The sequence below is a fragment of the Lepisosteus platostomus genome, chromosome 1 (genome assembly GCF_059453375.1).
Source record: "Lepisosteus platostomus isolate fLepPlt1 chromosome 1, fLepPlt1.hap1, whole genome shotgun sequence".
Lineage (NCBI taxonomy): Eukaryota > Metazoa > Chordata > Actinopteri > Semionotiformes > Lepisosteidae > Lepisosteus > Lepisosteus platostomus.
The window spans coordinates 18,046,741-18,059,819 of record NC_142611.1 but is presented as its reverse complement, the minus strand read 5'-3'; positions in this window follow the sequence as shown (position 1 = coordinate 18,059,819).

Genomic DNA, 13,079 nt, shown 5'->3' with positions numbered 1-13,079 from the left:
GTATTTTAGATTTGTATGATAGCCTTTCTATCAGCTTTTTTTTATCACTATTTAACTACTTACTGTATGTAATTGTACAATAAGAATCCTGAAAATAAGCATCTTTTATTCAGCTGTTTCAAGGAAACAAAATGGTGACTGTTTTTTTTTCTCTGAGTCTATTTTCTCAAAACCTAATTAGAAATATGATATAGAATATTGAATGAGTGCTCATCAAGAGAAGTCATGCCAGGTGAGAGACCATGAGAGCAGGGTTCAGGAGGTCTCCTGGCTTATCCTTTCAGAACAGGTCAGATGTTGTTATGGATTGTGACCCAATTCAACATTTGCTCAAATGATTGGAGTGGGTAACTGTCAGCATGAGAGGTGCAAAGGACAAGTAAAGGGTAATTCCACACTAGAAAGTAAGAAGAAAGATAATAAAAACCTAAAGCTAAAGGGGAATTCTTTAGGTATTACAACTTTAAATTGTTGACATTCTTCAAAAACAGTTTTCCAAATAACAATCCGACCGAACTATTAAAATGCTTTAAAGCTAAAACAATCCAACATGCAAACCGGATAAACAAGGTTTAGAAGATTCTTCCACAGTCTCTCAAAATATCATGTAAAGCAATTTTTAAAACTCCTAAATGAGTTCCCCACTGTTGATTTTTGATATATTTATATATTATTTTGATAAATGTATCCCTAAAGTTGCTTGTATATAATTCCTAAAGGAGTTATTAATTAATGATGCATTCTAGTATAAATTAATTTTTAGACAGATATATTTAGACTACCTGCAGTATTTGATCAAAAGAAAAATAATGTAATAATCTGTTATTCTTAAAACAGTACTTTGAGCTATGTTATATATAGTGAGATTTTACAGCACTGTGCAAGGTTAAGTGGCTTACTTGAAAACAAAAGGCTGTTGTAAGGATGGAGTGACTACAGAACCAGGGAAACCAGAACAAGACAGAAGTACAAGTACTAATCGAATACAGAAGAGTAACTTGCAACCTTGCTGACAATTCAAGCTTCAGTTTTACGTCAGTCTGCTCACATCCTTAGTATTATTTAAAGTGTCTGCATAAATGCTTTTTGAAATAAAAACAATCTGTTTTTTCAGATACGTTTCTCAGAACTGGAACTGAATTATCTATTTTCAGTGCTGTATGCACAGAATTATACTTCATCTAAAAAAACATGATTCACTTGTCTTAACATATTAAGTTTACAAAAATGTAATATCATATAAATAATTTAGACACTTTTAAATTTTTTTAGAAAGTCAAGGTCTGTTCATCCAGCATTTTTTCTATTTTCCCCATCATGTAGCCCTAAATAATGAATTGATTCTTTTGGAACCCAAGATGAATAATTTCAAGCACATAAATGTGTGATACTTATAAAATGCTATTAATAATCTGTAATATAGAAAATACAGAAAATTAATCAGCAGACTGAGAACAAAGAATGTGCTTTAAGGTCCTCATTTGCAAAAGGTTCTTAAAAAGTCAATATAAGAAAGTTAGAAACACAATGCTATGCTGTTCCAGGGGAATGACAACAATAAGCTGTTATAAGTCATAATTGTTGCTGAATTCATTTTCTTTAAGCTATGTGTACCATATGTAAACCTTGCCTTTCACATTGGTCTTAGACATTCCTCTTCTGCCATATCTCCACCTTTGGAGTTACTCCCCACTCTTCCACTCTGGAAGTCTTAGCTCACTTGTCCTGTGGCCAGAGGGCTGGCTCTGAGCTAAATGGGTTAAACCAAATCTCACTACACCAATGCACTCAGACACTACCAAACACATCAATTTTTAAATGTCATTATTCCTCATGAAATGAGCATGAAATAGAGCATTTCATGAACATCAGCATAACTTTGATTTGCCTTTCTGTACATTAAACACGTGTTCCAGACAATAAGCTATTTTTTCACACTCTCACTCAGAGCATTCCACTCTCAGGGTGCATACATACAATATTATATCTGGTAGTAGTTCAGGTGGGTAGCTGCATCAGCATGCGTAGGCTGCAAAGGAACAAGTAATAGATTTATTCCATGCTGAAAAAAAGAAGAAAGAGAACACAACGTTTCAGCCGTGGAGCCTTCTTCAGGTGTGAGAGAGACAGGGCAGTAGGCAAAGGTAAAGTAGCGGGAGAACAAAGGTTGGGAGGGAGGAGGAGTGAGAGGCAGGAGCAGGGGACAGAAAGAGAGGCCAATCAAGAGGTATGAAGTCAGAATGGGTGCAGAGAGGTGTGAAATGAAACTTCCAATGAATGGAGAAAATGTAAAAGAACAGTAGTCTGTCGTTAAGGGAAGGGAGAAGGTATGATCCTAGCTGCAGAATAATTTTAGTTTCGGTGGTCTTTCAGATGTATGAGTTCGGAAAACCGTCTTTGAGGGCTGTAAGGCCGTCATTATGGGGAATGACAGTGTACAGAGATGTGATGTCCATGGTAAAAATGTAGCATTCAGTACCCTGAAATTGGAAATCATTAAAAAGTTGGAGCGCGTGGTTGGTGTCTTTGATGTATGAGGGAAGATCTTCAACCAGCGTTATCATGAGGCTGTCGAGAAAGGCTGAGATGTAAGTAGTTGGACAGTTACATGCTGATACAATGGGGCGTGGTTTGCCAGATAATCTGACCAGGAGTGAAAGGAGATCCATCAAATGCTTGAATGCTAACCTGGGGAGACATGGACACCAGAGGGATATTCCAGCGTTTAGCAAAAGAGCAAAAGTTCCCCTATGCACCTGAGTCAACAAAAGCCGAGAGGGGAAAGTGAGTACCAGACCATGAAAGCTCCGCCGGAAAAAGATACCCAGTCTCCTTGCCGGTCTGCAAAAAGACGAAAATCTGAGAACTCCCCTGGCTAGCAAGACAGCTCCCCAATCCAAAGCTTTGCCTGTGAGCAAGGAGAAAGCAAATCCAATCTGCTCCCGAGGAGCAGTAAAACGCTCAGGATGCAACTGAAATGCTAAATAGCACTGAGCAATAAAGCCTCTGCAACCTGTTGGATTACCGTCATATTTCTCGGGGAGAACAAACGGTAAGGTTGGGGGAGTAGTGGGCAGGGCAGAGGCTAAGGAGAAAGACGTTGCAGGAGACGATGAGGGAACCTGGGGATACAGGAGGGGATGAAAGCCAGGCGATGTAATTAGTGAGATGCTGTACTGACAGTTGAAGCTGGGAGAGGGGTTGGGAATGATGCTGAAGGAGGGAGCGTAAAGCTTGAGCGTCCACGGGATCCATCTTGAGGCTCAGTATTCTGTAAGGAATCCTCAATGAAAAGGTATGCAGATCCTGTGCAGATACAGGAGCAAGTAGATGTTGAGACAGGCGAACAAACTGGAACATCAGGCGAGATCGTATTTGAAAGGCGAAAGGTAGATCAATATCCAGGAAGTACTGAGAGAAGCAAACAATCCAAAACAGACGGTGAGGCCCAAGGTCGAGAGGCGAAAGGGAGTTCAGTATCCAGTAAACGAGGTTCAGAGTAAATGTGAGGTAGAGCTCTCAATGAGAAGACACAATACTGAGCAGCAAGAAGCAGGTTTGAATGACTAACTGTAAATACTGCTGCCTACCGCACGGTAGGGCATCTGGTGCTGAGTTAACACGTGCAGTGGCGCTTGTAATTATCGCCCCGCTGCTGGCACTGGTAAGCTCTCTTGTGGGCTGGTCTAGGCAGGTTGGTGGTCGTGACAGTATCATGTGCCAATAATAATAAACAGAAATGAAACCAATAAATAAGGATACAAAAAAATTAAAAAGACTGGTAAAACACTTGAGTACATCCATATCATTTGATATTTAAGAAAAACAACTTTTTACGCAATAGCAATTTATTAAAATACGGTATTATAATAAATCTATAAATTTAAATACTACCAATTCACATTATTATTGTGATATACTTAGAATGTATGTGAGCAAAAATAAAGTTATTTGCCACACTAATGAAACTGTGTGGCTGATTCAAAAGTGGAAGTAGTGGTCTTACTGTTCTGTTTAAAATACTGTAGATGAGTGCCATTCATTATTCTGTACTTCTGTACTTCTCTTACTACCCTGCATTTACTGTGAAGACATTTGATGGGAATAGATTACCAATGCCCCCTTATTTTGTTGAATTAATGATGTGTATGTATGCAAAGCAGTGTTAAGCACTGATAATGACCTGTCTCCTATGCAGAAGAGAATTGTGATGGCCTTATTACATGCACAAATAACAAAATGTACTGACTACTCAAGGTTGATAGTGACAGGACAGAAAAAAACACATCAAGTGTTTTGCTATTAGACGTAAAATCATTGCATTATCCTGTAGCTCAATATTTCTGTCAACAAATTCATATCAAATGTTGTTCTCAGAATCCCCAGAAGTCTGCAAAATTACTTAGAGTACATGACCTAGACATAAAAATGAAACTGAGTATAAAATCACAATCTGATTTCCATTTGCCAGGTGATAGTATATCCAAACTACTACCCAAGCAATCTTGTGTCTAGAAGTATAGTAAATTAAGCCCTGAGGGATAAAAGCAACAGTTAACAGGGCCAAGTCACATGCACGTATTTGTTTGGAGAACGGGCAGTAGTTGGTACAAGAGAAAACTTGACAATGAACATTTCAGGAAATTGAAAATGAAGATTTTTTCCCCTTCTCTTGGGTAGCTGTAGGGATGTGGTGGCAGGGACAAGAATGTAGCGATGAGTTGCACGGCGTTAAAATAGTTAAATTAGCTATTGAAGGACAGAAAAAAAATGTGTTTTAGCAGGCACCGACGACTCTTTGTCTTTGCAATTTTAAAATATATATAGCATATGTTTTACATTAGTGAAGTGTTGTACATTGTCTTTTCTATTTGATTACACATTAAAATGCTCCACTTTCCCTTGAATATTTCATCATAGGAGAGGCTGCAGTAGTCCTCCTTGGGAGAACCAAAAAACTTACCATGTGACAGCCCCTTTCCATTTATCAGTGCCTGCATGATGGGCTATCTTCAAGAGCAGCCTGTTTATATTAAGGCAAAATATCTGCTTTAGGCCAAATAAGACAAACAAACCTTGAGGAATACAGAATGCATGCCCTTCAATGTAAGTGCTGACAAGCTACCTCAACACTCCCCCAGGCTACCATGATTCTGCGCAGGATAGAAATCTGTTCTGCATTTGATAAGAGAGGCTGTGACAGCCTAGTTCTTCTTGATAAAACATCTTTCACTTCAGTCTCTTTTACTGGGCTGTATTGATCATACAAAATTTCACTAAATAATGTGCATCATACAATGAATGTGTTTGCCACAGTGCTATCAGATCCTGTACTTCTTGTGAATAAGCTGCTAAGAATTTAAACTTAAAAAAGACAAACGAAAAAAAATGTTTTGCTCAACACACAACATCCCCTTCCTCTCCACCCGTTGGTGGTATCTACCTTCATATCCTACCAAAGCATACCACTCGTGAAATTGTACAAACATGGAAGAAAGAGCAAAAGAGACCTGAGTTCAAGAGCAGCAGTAGGCCAGGACATTTTTTCTTATTCAAATCTCTCTTTAAAAAAAGAATAAACAAATCACTTTTTAATGCATGAATGTTAGGAACCTCCTTCTGCTTCCCGGTCATTCCAAACCAAGTTCAGTTTCAAAATCAGTTGCCAAATAGTTGAGATTTGAAAGTTTATGTCCATGCCTTTCACAATAATCTAATGTAATAATAATAATAATAATAATAATAATAATAATAATAATAATAATAATAATAATAATAATAATGTTTCTTTATTAGCCCTATACAATTTCTTGCATTAGGAATTCGTCTTATCTATGAGCACAGTGCAGTCATCTCAGCTGTGAATTGCTGCACTTGCTTGCTCCATTATCTGCAAGAAAAGAACAGTCATTTTGGCTAATTCCGGGGGGTGAAATTCCTTCAATTTCTTTCTGACTGGGGAAGAATGCTAAATTTCTTTTGAGTATCTGAAATCTTGGCATATTAAAGTAAACACAAAAAGTAAAACAGACAAGGGAATAGCATAAGCAACAGATTTGATGACAGCCAAATAGAGCTATTACCATAAACTACCATTTTGGAGTACAGATTCACCTGATCAAGGCTGCTCAGGCAAAATGTGTTTTTTTATTATTTCGTTTTAATTTTCAGTTTGGAAGTTTTAATTTTTCAGAAGACACGGATAACTCCTGTGAAAAAGAAAAAAACAATTCTTGATTTGTTTGGCTTTAACCTGATTGATCTAAGGAAGGACCACCTGGACATTATACAGTCTACAAAGAACTCAGATAGATTATATTTCTTTCTGTGTGAAGTCTGTTATTGCTAAAAAATGCTTTAAGGTATTTTCCAAAAATAATCCATGTGTAACCAAGAGTGTTAAAAAATGTAGTATTTACAGAGAAAGTGAAAAAGAAAGTTTTTTCTCAGGGATACACATAGCTCTAGGTTGCTGTGCAGAAGGAGTTTAAAAGGATGATCAGGGAAACTAAAGGTCAAGACTGGGAAAAACAGGGTTTACCATACCTAGGGTGATAGTGGGTTGCATGGCAGGGTACTTAAACCATGGTAAATGTTTCTAAGAAAAGCCAATACTAATATTTTATCAGTGGTAAAACGTATGACTGGTCAAAAGCTAGCACAAGCCATAAATGTTTTTATAAGTGTGAATTAAAAGCTACCACAGATACCAATCTTGACTTCCCTGACCCTGAGGAAGGAAGGCTATTTCATAATTTGTTGATAGAATTTCAAATTCGTCAACGATAGCAAGCTGTCTGCATCCTGCCCCAAACAAGCCCAAACCTTGATACTCCCATGTTTGACCGTCAGGATAAGGTTTTTTTTTCAGTTAGAAGGCAGTTTGGTTTTTGCAATACAAAGCATTTCTTATTGTGACCAAACATCAACAATCCATGATGAATAATTAATGGACGCAGAATGTCAACCTCAAATCTCTTTTTTTTCACAAAAATGTATAGATGATTTCTGCAGTTTTCTTTCTGTTCCACTTGAAACAAGCATATTGTGAATTAATGGAAAGAGTATTTTTTAGCACCTTACACTTGGCACAACCTACTGTATGTATTAAAATTAAGATATAATCCTTTTCGATTATGCACTTTATCATCAAAACAATCTTAGAAATACACATGAAAACTTCAGCCTGCATTAAGATCCATCGACATTCAAACTGACATACTGTAAAAATGCTCATGAGAATTCTAATTGCCTAATATCTTCTCAGTCACAACTTCACAATTGCAATTTATACCTAATTTACAAGAAGCTAGCTGTCTAACAAGGAACAATTAAAACTGATAAAGAATGTAAAGCTCTGATAAATGTACAACCTTCCACTCACAAGTTGTAGCTGCAACTGAAATCACAGTAAAAATAAAAGAAACTGTAAATTATTTGATTTTTCCAGTTCTTTTTCTCATATAGAATAACTATGCAAGTAACTTTCAGGTCCAAATTTCAAGGAATCTTCAGAAAATAAAACAGAGAGAACATTTAAATGTGGAAGCCCTCTAATAGCTGCATTGATACTCATCCATTTAAATTCAGACATAATAGATTGTGGGATATTTATAGTGGCAGGCTTCACACAATGAGAAATTATGTAATTATATGCCTGACCCCTAGATATGATAAATTCATATCTATAAATTTGCTAATGCAATACAGTACTAAAATGTATTTTTTGGAATCTTCATACAAACAGAACTATATATGTATAAATTTGCCAATCTGAGAGGTTTTTTATTTTATTTTTATATGATCATGAAAATATGAGATAATCAAAACCTTAGAACAGAAATAAAAATAGGTCATTAGTACCACACCGTGATCTAGTGGAAAATTGACTGATCTAGCTGCAAAAATTTGAACAATCTTGCTTCTTTATTTTGTTCTGTAGTTCTATGGTAAAGATCATTGTTTTTTGGTGAAAGACTTTAGTGTGAGACTGAAGAAGTGTTATTGACCAACATGGCAGCTTTAGGGACTTGCTCTAAATGTGTGACATCTATAAGTCTTAAATATTGTTTATTATATATATTAATTATCCATGCTGAAAAGAGAAGAAAAGAAACACAATGTTTCGGCTGTGGAGCCTTCTGCAGGTATCATTTTAAGGAGAAAAAGAACTGGAAAAATCAAATAATTCACAGTTTCTTTTATTTTTTCACGAAGAAGGCTTCACAGCTGTAACATGTTTCTTTTCTCTTCTTTTCAACATTTGCTTGTTCCTTTGCAGCCTACACATGCTGACGCAGCTACAGATTGAGACCTAGCATCTTAGTTCCTCTACTTTATTCTTCCCTGGAAATAAAATGAATTATACACTAATTTCTATTGTGTCTGATTGCTACAGTAACACCTTGAAGCAAATTACTAATATAGTAATCCTGGCAAGCAATGGGCGGAAGGCAGAATATACTCTGGATTGAATCCCAGTCCACCACAGGTTACACACAGACACAAACATGCACAAACTCACACCAGAGCCAATTTTCCCAGAACTTAAATTACCAACCATTATGTGTTTGAACCGTGGGAGTAAAACAGAGCACCTGGTAGAAAACCACACATACAAAGTCCATTAGAATAACAGCCCAGGAACTGAACCCAGAGCCTTTGCACTGTAGAGCAGTCACATTAACCATTGAGCCACCATGCCACAGAGGTGTTCTAATTGATTAAATATTAGTCAACTAATTATGCCTGATTGATTTGAAAAAGTCCTTACTTGATTAATCAAGTCTACTCACACTCAGTACCAAAAACCTTCATAGGATAAAAAAACAACAACACAGTGGTGGAGAACTGGAAAAATGTGTGACTTCTCCAAGGCAATACTACGAATTAATCCCATTCTTTCAAATGATAAAGTAAAATTATACCTTATGCATTTGGCATCTTTAATCATTGCTTGAAAAACATTAATATCAAGGGCCATATTCTGAATATGTAAGAGCAAGATCTATTGGTTAAAAGTAAACACATCAAAGTAATGAAATACATGATGCAGTTACTCTGCTACAATCAATAAATATGTACTGCACGTACATTTTATTTAAATAATTAACTATGTTTCCAATGCATTAATGATAAATGATTTCACATACTATTATTATTTGATATGTACCCTTCCTCCCAGTGGATAATGTCACCATAATAGTAGACACGGCTATATACAGTTGTTTTTATCATAAAACAGGAGTATTGGACAATTTAACAGAGCACAGTGCTGTAGGTTTGTTTATATGCAGTGCATAAAGTGCAGTGTCATGTTCCCTCCGAGGCTGTAATGTATCCTCTAAAGTGGTGATGTAACATTTGTTACATATAGTAATTTCCTGCGATACACAAACTGTAAGAAATATTACACACCTTCAGAGGACTGTACAGTACTCTCCTGTAGCGTTGTGTTCCACCTGAGTGATCAACACACATGAAATACATTTTCTCTCAACAACATGTCAAGCAAAGGCGATGGCTCTGTTAAACCTATGTTCAGCAAGAGTCTTGGGATGTGTACTGAATGTTACTCTGACATAGAGTAGTTGCTTGAAAGAATGAACAAGTCTGGACCAGGATAAAATATATGTGGATCATTTTTGATAAAAATATTATTTGTAAACTGTAAAACTATTGTTTACCATGTTATGGTAATTTCGTATAAAAATGTTTACTGTAAACTGCTTTGCGTTTGAAACTACACAAAATTGGGTTTGGAAAAGTTATAGCAGATCTTGTAATTAATATTTTTAAAAAAAACAAATTCTTAATAAGTATTTACATTCTTAATAAATGTTTAGATCCTAGGAAGTGTAAAATCTTTGATTTTATAATGATATGATTTTATTTCTGAGTGTTTTTAAGATCATTGCTATTTTGTGAAATAGATTCTGTCCTGCTCATTTTTATAAACAGTATTTGCATGAGTTTCAAATGCTTTTTTGAAAGAAAGGTGCATGCTAAGAGTTACCAGTAAAACACACAAACATCTTAAACCTTGTTGCGAGTTTCTAATTAACTGATTACTATTAAATTAAATGTTTAAAAGATACAACTACAGTGTTTTGGCACTGTTTAAGGGAAATTCAGTGTGGTAATCTATGTTCCAGTTCGAGGACTGTAATCCTGAAATTTTTCTTGTGTTTTCTTCTTCCAGAATAAATCTGTTTGCCAGGCTACTGTGATTAACTCTGGTGATGTTATGGCCAGGTAGTAGTGCAGAGTGTCTTCTCCAGTGAACATAAAAGGGAAAAGAGGCAACGTGTCAGACTGGTACAGAGACTCCAAAGCAGACTTTTTAGACATTTAAATCCTTTTGTAGAACAAGTTAAGCCTATAGTTAAAAGCTGTAATACATAAATACATCTTTTCATTTCTTCTCTGTCTGTCCTTCTCTTCAGTTGGATACATTTCTTAAATTAAATTAAAATGTGTGATATGTGCTGTCTATAATTTAATTAATTTAGCCTTAAACAGGAAGCACAGGTATGAGGCAGAGTAAAGTGAAACAGCTGGGTCTGGGGAGGGATTTAAATTGGAGGCAAGAGCTTAATGATTCAGGGTTCTATAGCCATGCCTACTGGGTGGATGAGGGTGAAGTAAGTTAGTTTACCCTTACTGTTTAATTCTGGAAGGTTAAGTACAGAGTGCCGCAGACAAAAGCAGGCAGGAAAATTACTGAATATCTGCCCACAGTGTTCCCAGGAGGACGTTTCTCCCCATTGAAGTGCTATTGAAATCCACCTGAGTCACAGTCTGGGAAGGTTAATAGCAAATTTGAGTACATCAAGTTTAGAAATTGATCTAAATCTAAATTGTGATCAGGATATGTTTATTTATTTACATACTTGTGGTTTGGAGGCTAGCCAAAAGTTTGAAATTCCCAGAAAAGCACTCAATTCTAAAAGGATGACAGAATCCACATTACGTTTTTGTGCTCTTTTAGGCACTTAGGTAAATAATTATGTCAGCCATCTTAGAACAATCAACATTCTAAGAGAGGTCAATAAGCTAGTACTCACAGGGATGATGCATACGAAAAAGCAGGCCTTAAGTCAAGGAACACTGGGCGATGAAAGAGTTTTACTTCTTCATAAAGACTAAGAAACTAGCATCTGTCTAGGCAATTTGAGAGATGAGCAATGATGGCCTTGCCAAGAAGGGGACTTGCTGCCTTTGCTTGAAATAGTGATTTCCTATTTTTTGAATTCACAGACTAAAAGTCACATCTTATTAGTTAATGATACATTATTTTGGAATATGGAAATAGGTTTCCTTTCATTTAAAATCTGTTTTTAGAGATCACTGTAGAAGGATCCTTGTTTGATAGAACACGGGTTCCCTTTTTTGTCTGTTTAAGGTGTTTCTGTGTTTAGAATATAGGGAAAGGATGGCAATCTTCACCACTTTTAGAAATAGAATCTTATAAATATGTATTGTATATATTTAGTTTAGCTAAAAGTGGTGTAGGTGTGTTTCTTCATCTAATGTGTTAAAAAAACATTGAAAAGTTTAAAACAATTTTCTATATTTCTATAAAGGCACGGCTGTCCTCTTCCAATTCTATTACAACAGTGGTTCTCAGTCCTCATCTTGAAAAACCCTGCACTTACTTGTTTTTGCTCCTGCTGAGTTCTTAATCACAGGGAAATTGAATTCAATTTTCTATTTCAGTATTATTTTGAAATTTGCTTTAATCTCTTAAAAATTGAATAGAATTTTGCAATAGCTATCAACCCTTTACTAATTAGTGAATTTGAGCACTGTCTTTAATCAGGTATATTACCCTAACAATTGCAAATGCAAATAAAGTTCATACTCAGCACAACACAGAAGGTGATATTGATATCAGATTTCTAAGTAAAGAGATTTTGTTTAACCAAAAACAATACATCCGTAAAAATATAAAAATAAAATAATTTAATAAAAGCACTATGAACCAAACTTTCTTTAAGAGGCCAACCTACTCTCACCTACTCCACAGGTTACATGTGTTGTTCAAGTCTTTACATAGCCCAGGTCTTATGTATGCAGATGGACACATACAGTACTGTATAGAGAAATACCATTTATAATATTTCAGAGATCCTCCCTTGAGTACCCTAGCTGTATTGGTGATTGAGGAAGGAGGGACAGGAGAGCAGAACTGCACACTCACCTGGGATCAAAATATGTTTAAGAACACATGCTGCTTCTGTAGATTTGCATGGCGAAGATCTCTGTGTGTTGATAAAGCAGAAGATGGACAGACAAATGGTGTCTTAGGCATAGTCTCAGAGCCAACTGTGGTCTCAGTGCTATTGGTTTTAATGCTTATTTGTGGTGTTTTAATTAATCTCTGTATATTATATTTTTTTATAAAAACATTTCCCCTTTTTAGCAGATATATCAGTAATATAGTTTTTGTTGTTTTATAACAGAAAGATAAGACTATAATGAAATATTTTTTGCCTGAATCATTAAGTGTGAAAAGGAGATGAACCCTTAAGAACTGTCAAATCTTTTTTTCTTCAGATTATTTTCTTTTGAAGGTGACAAAGTAGTCAAAAATAAAGGAAAGGAAAAGGTAACCAAGGTCCCTTGACAATATATTTAAAGAATGCTTGTCCTACAGGACATTTTTGTAACCAGCAGTTTTCAACTCTTACAGTAAGTACTCCAATCTCTTCAGTTTTGATTCAGACAAGTTCTTAATTACTTAACTGAGCACTTAATTGAATTAATAATTTGCTTAATTATTTCAACTCTAAAACATCTGGAGATAGTCCAGATAAGGATTCAATAAAGTAAATGAGTGCTGTGCTACAACAAAAAAGGCTGACACAGGGGTACTCTGAAACCTGTGCTGAGCCCAGATTAACTCAGTGCTTTTACCCAGCAGCCAGCAACAAATTTCAAGGTTATTATTTAATGACATATTTCTATTAGATATCAGCAAATTCAATTGGCATGTGGGTTATTTTTAATGGAGATATAAGCACAAAGGTTAATTAGTGAATATGTGATGTTCACGCTCTGCACTATGGTAAGCACAT